Below are 6,194 nucleotides of genomic sequence, written 5' to 3'. Positions count from 1 at the left end.
TCCGGTGACAAAACCTAGTTCCTTCGAATCTCTCATACTCGTTTTTATATCAGTCCACGAATCCCACCAAGGCACCGTTTCTGCATACACGACACAACAGCGGTTATGTTGTCGCAACGCAGTTTTACCAGCTCCTCCTCTAGCCGGCGAGCAGTGCTGCCACCTGCGGCGGTAGCTAGGCAGAGGCTTAACTCGCGGTGTGGCAACCGGCCAAAGCGAAACGGCGAGAATTCAGACAATGTAGCTCTCGCAACAAAGCTTCGTCGCAGCAAGTTTGAAGCACGCTAAGTACAACTATGATCCGAAACTACCTACGCAACCGTTAACACGAAACACTTTCACATAAATTGCCAACCTGGAAACAATGATGTTGCCGAGATTACGCGTGATTGCAGGCCGGGTAACTATATAGAACGGCAAGAAGTGATATAGATATGAAATGAGAGTGACGCGGATGCACTTCGAATTTTGAGATAACTACAAGTGAAATTTCTGTGAGAAATCAGGCAAGGTGATCTTTTTTTCCTTTTGTTGTATTTAATTTTGAAGTGAAGTTTTCAATTTGTTATCTGTACTTCACGTCTAACGGCTTTGCATACGTCGAGGCTTCTGACAGCGGAGCAACTACACTCAAACGCGGCCGAAAGCGCATTAGTAGTTCTTAACCTAGTTAGATTGCTAAGCTCTCCAATGTCGAATGCCAGATTAGGCACGGCGGCCTAATCCGTCATGCTACACACACTCGCTCTCACTTTGATAACTAGGCTTGAATGATCCAGTAAGCACTTAAACCAGATCAGTTGAACTTCAGCAAGTGTCTCTATAGACGAAGACTGCTCCCAGTATATTGCCATAATTCGCTTCTGTCAACAGAGTCGGATGAACTGCAGGATGGCTGCCACTAAAGCTGTAATATTAGCGTAGTTATTGTTCTTACACAATTGGAAACGTCAACCATATTTCTTTCAGGAAAGGCTGAGTGCTCTCTTGTAACAGTCCCTTTCAGTTCATTATTACGTCTTATAAATTTTTGTGAAGCTAGCCGATGTGATGTCCACCTCGGTCGAACAGTGAGTACAGTGCTCGGCCGCTTGTCAGAAGGTCGCAGGTTCAATCCCTGCCACGGGTAGTCGCATTTAGATGGAAGCGAAATGGTAGAGACGTGTGTACTGTGCGATCTTAGTACACGTTAAAGAACACCAGTTGGTTTAAATTTCCAAAGCCCTGCACTACGGAATCTCTCATATTCCTATCGTGGTTTAGGGACGTAAAAGATCAGTTATTGATATCAGTTGATGTGATGTACTACAACTGGATCTCGTTATAGTAAACACTGATACTGGGAATTATTGGATATAGGCACGTAAATAGTTCAGATATATCTGGCAGCTGCTGCAATAAAACACGGGTACGTTTATTTCTTATTTTCTCTTGATCTAAAAGAGTCAAGTGACCACATCGAATGGCCTCAACCCAAAAAGAAGCACTTTTTAATGCGACACAGGAAAGCAGCGAAAGTGTCGCTAAACTTGAGTCAGATATAGAAACCAAGCTGGGGCCACTCTGTTATTTCACAACCTCAGGTAACACACAAATGTCATAACGTTGGAGCATTCGCAACACAGATGTGGCCAGAATAGTTTCTTTTTCTTTTGGAGGGGGAAGGGGTGTCGTTGCGGGGTCAACAATCCTATGTGTGTATGTTCATACACGCATAGGTGTTCGTATATCTGTGATAATAATAATAATAATAATAATAGCAATAATAATAATAATAATAATAATAATAATAATAATAATAATAATAATAGGAAGAAGAAGAAGAATTTTGGGAGTTTCATAGGCCAAAATTATGATACGATTATGAGAGATGCCGTTGTCGAAGACCCTGGAAATTTAGGCGATATGGCGTGCACTCACCTGCGTCTAAATTTAAGCACACGCCAGGACTGCAGCATTTCTCTTCCATCAAAATACGGCCGCCACGACTGGTATTTGATCCCGCGGTACTCGGGTCAGCAGTCGACGTGTGTGTGTGTGTATATCTACATGCCGAATTCTAACATTTAGAGGTTGTGTGAGTACGTGTCGGGGTTGGAAGGAGGACGAAGTTTCGCTATCATCCCCCCTCCCCTCGTTATCCTTGCTATGCCACTGATTGGCTATATCTGTAGTCAGGTCAACAGGTCAGTCCAATACACCTGGTTGCGGTGGGCTACTATGTCCTGGCAACTGCGGCACCCAGACCCTGTTTCGAAGAAAAGACACGCCAATGGAAGCAGATGGCATCGTAGCTTGAAACGCCAGACTGCAGAAAAAAAAAAACATCGAATAGCAGAGGAGGACGAAAGTGTGGTAGAAAGAGAGCAAGAAATGGGGACAGACAAGACGCACGCAAAAGTGAGGAGATGCTAGGAAGAAAAGAAGAAAACGAAGGGACTGGTGGGTTGTAGCGAGCGCAAGAGTTCGGACGGGGTGGGCAGCAGGCAGACTCGACACGTTCGGGTGTCTCGGGGCAAAGTAGCTTGTTATCTCTGGCCGCAGCGGCCGAGCTGTCCCTGCGAGATCTCTTCGGTGCACCGCCGTCACGTACTCTTTACCAATTCTTCTTTTCGAGACACGATGGGTTTTCGCCACGCCGTCTGGGTTGTACATTTCCTTTTTTGTTCCCCGTCCCGTTGTTTCTTTCGTCATTTTGTTTCCCCGGTACGACTCGTCTGGGTAACTTGTCTTTCCCTAGAACTAGTCTTGTCCGAACGGTGGCAACCGAGAAGACGAAGAAGATGAACGGGAAGAGCGTCCCGTAGTTAGGGAGATAAGGGAAACCATGGTCGTTGGCGGACGACACTGCGCCGAACTGGAACGACCGAAATGCGCGCTGATACGGGCCACGGGCCTACTCGTAATTGCCACGACGACACGTGGGCGACGAAACGTTAACCATGCACGAGGAGAACGAAATTTTGTTTGATCACTGCAGACCTTCGAGTTTTTCGGTACCCTTTAGTGTTTTTATTTAATTGAGTGCATAAGAGAGAAGTACTAAACAGGAGGCAAGCTGGGAGAATAGGATATCAAAATGAAAGGCCGGGCCGCCGTTTCATCTGCCTTATCGATTTTCGTTTGGTCATTTGTGTCTTTCAAAAGACTCCGCCGCATAAATTTTGCACTAACGCTCGAATCGCAAGCATGATTTAGATTTGATGGTGCACCGCTGTTAGCCGTTTATCAGAGCTCTCCGAAAAGTCGTAGTCTTTACATCTTTTTATATTCACCCGAGTTACAGCAGCGTGCAGAAAGGATGGTGAATTGAATTACACGTAGCCAGTTTGGTTTGGCAGTAATATTAGCCATTGTTTTTTTTTTTTTAAGTTTGCATTGCGTTTGCTTGTGGGTTAGACAGAACAGCATATACGAAGGAAAAAAAATCACTCATTTTTACGGGAGAGTTTCTGTTAAATTGGCCAAGCACTCAATGGAAGTCTCCGTTCCCGATGCCACCACGACTGTCAGTGAAAGCTGCGTAATATTATATTTCAGAAAGACAGAGAAAGACAGTCCTTTCCACGGCCGCCCTCGCTAAAGACAAATTAACCTCCCTACATTTAGAGATACGCAAGTCCTTCTTGCCTGCCGGTGATTATTACCCTTGCCCCATAGTTGCAGCCGTACACAATCAAAATTTATTTTATTGTTTCACTGGATGGATGAACCGAGTGATTCGTCGCCTTACTTTTAACACTTCCAACATAATTAACAATCTGTGAGCCATGATTTTGTGTCCTGTCATGAAATAGTGTTTTCCTCGGTATAGAACTGCTTCACCAGAAAAAGGGAATTCCCCTCAATCAAAGAAAAGTTACAGAAGCCCTTCCCATACTGAGAATGGCGAGCTGGAGAGGGGGCAAGCGATGGTCGGCGTATGCGTGCCTGACCTATTACTTTTCTTTCTTTCTTTCTTTCTTTCTTTCTGTCTTTCTTTCTTTCTTTCTTTCTTTCTTTCTTTCTTTCTTTCTTTCTTTCTCTCTTTCTTTCTCTCTTTCTTTCTTCTTTCTTTCTATCTTTTTTTCTTTTTTTTCTTTCTCTCTTTCTTTCTTTCTTTCCTTCTTTCTTTCACGTGACGGGAATCGAGCCTACCTGCTTTTGTTTCGTTGTTCCTGTTTTTTCTTTCCTCCATGCCGGTAGCGGAACTGGAACTTGAACATTAATTCTCGTGCTCACAAGCAGAGCAACACTTCCTATACTTCCTATACTGGATTGCATATCCAGGCAACGATAAATAGTGACAACTAGGAACAACAGTCGACCTCAATAACAGATCACATTGTTATATTGAAAGCGTCTGATCACCGAGAAGCATGAAATCAGTAGAGTATCATTTTTCGAAAAAACAAGGTATTTAGAAATGCACGTGTGACCAGCGCATCTTTTAAGGCAGCACGTTCTGTACACTCTCCGGAATTTTCGCGCACAACATCGTCGCTGTCACCAATATCTCAAATTCATAAACAATTCTTGTAGTGCATATGAATGTATATGAAGATATAGTAGCAATGTCTTGAGAACGAACAATGTAACACATAAATGTCTTCTGGGTATGTATGATTTTTTCAGGAATAAAATTATCCTTTAAAAAATGAGTGAAAAAGCTTGAACTGAGCTATGCGTCGCTTGGAACGGTGAAACTGGACAATTTTGAACATTTTTTCTTTTATGTCATTGCTAGGCTATAGCTAAATGGTGCTAGGTGATTTCTAGATCGATTTTTTGGGGCGGAAAGATACAAGATAAGCCGCAGACAGTCACAGACACGACACGGAGGCCTGAACTCCAGAGACGGAAGCACGCACCAAAACCAATCGTTTACGCCTCTAAAAGATATACAGGCGCGTCATCTTTAGTACAGGCCTTTCCTTATTTCAGGGTCTTCTCGCTGCCGTCGTTGCCTTTCTCGTTCTCTAGTGTCCTGTTGTTGTAAGCACTCCAGATATTCGGCTTGCCGCTGTTGCTGAATTAACGCCACCTAAAGAACGAAGTTTCTTTAGGTGGCGTTGCTTAGATTCGCAGCCTCATCTGTTGGGAAAAATCTTGGCTTCTTTAATTATTCATGGAGGAATAGGAAGCAGTGCGATTCACCTGATTTATGTGGCCCATTTTGGTTAATAATGATCAAAATTTTCTGATAGGTCGCACACACAAGTTACGGCTAGCTTAAACAGCCTCGCTGTTAAAACACATAATCTTACGCGCTCATCAGGCGTCATTCAGACGAACGAAATATTCACCACAACCCGGTCCAAACAGTGGTCTAACTCACGCTCCAAAGTGCTCGTTTATCGCCTATTCTGAGCACTCATGTATAATTGAACTACCTACTGCACTTCTGCGTGGCCGGGCGAATGCGGCCAAGCTCTAGCTATTAAGGTCAAGCACCCCACGCCTTTCCCGCCGCCGGCAATGTGGCACCGCATGGGGCGCGGACGTTCTTTTAGGGATGCGGCATCGTGCAAGGCGCCCCACCGCGGGGTCTGATCAATACAGCAATACGGTTGCATACGAACGGGAGGAGACCGCGTACGACTATCTTCGCGGTGCTGCGGTGACCGAGACGACGAAGACGCCAGGGGTTGTTCTTTGGCTCGCCGTGCATCTGTCTGTGTTTGTTCCTCTTTCCACAACGCGTTTTTTTTTTTCGACGTCCTTGTGTGTGTCTGCTTGGGTCCCTGTTTCTGTTCATGTGCTCGCACGTATGGTACGTTCCTTAGTACGTCTGTGTAGCGCACGTATATGGCATTCACGTGTACAATTTTGCGGGCACGTTTTGTACACAGGTGTGCGCACTTATTTGCATGTTTATGAACTTGCACGGGTCCTTCATCGATCGTTTGAGCGGGCCTTTTAAAATTACGTGTTTTCTGAAGAGTGCGCTGCTGGATACTCCCTTTTGATTATTTTAGGCTGTCTCTCTACAAGCCAAGCCTGGTCTGCGCGAGGCCATACGTATCCAAACTGGTGCATACGCGTGCTTCTGATTTCCGTGTTTGACCCGCCCGACAGCACGTTCCTTCGTACATTCAACCTGCGCTAGCGCGCGTGCGTTTGCTCAGGTGCATTCTTACTATGCGAATGTTTTTCTTTCGCTGCGAATCAGCATACCAAGAACATTTTGTACCGTTTTCTTCAAAGCGACCTTG

At 44.9% G+C, this 6,194-nt stretch overlaps 1 protein-coding gene and 1 long non-coding RNA gene across 2 annotated transcripts in view; one reads left to right on the top strand and one right to left on the bottom strand.

The window, feature by feature from the left end:
* The window catches only part of LOC142817739 (glutamate receptor ionotropic, kainate 2-like), a 333,822-nt gene that overhangs the window by 33,484 nt on the left and 294,144 nt on the right, over positions 1–6,194 (top strand). The gene's annotated exons all lie outside the window — the stretch shown is intronic.
* Positions 1–6,194, bottom strand: part of LOC142817740 (uncharacterized) — a 174,103-nt gene that overhangs the window by 6,296 nt on the left and 161,613 nt on the right. The gene's annotated exons all lie outside the window — the stretch shown is intronic.

Source organism: Rhipicephalus microplus, chromosome 5 (assembly GCF_043290135.1).
Source record: "Rhipicephalus microplus isolate Deutch F79 chromosome 5, USDA_Rmic, whole genome shotgun sequence".
Lineage (NCBI taxonomy): Eukaryota > Metazoa > Arthropoda > Arachnida > Ixodida > Ixodidae > Rhipicephalus > Rhipicephalus microplus.
The sequence above is the reverse complement of the archived record's forward strand: the minus strand, read 5'-3'. Positions and strand labels throughout refer to the sequence as shown.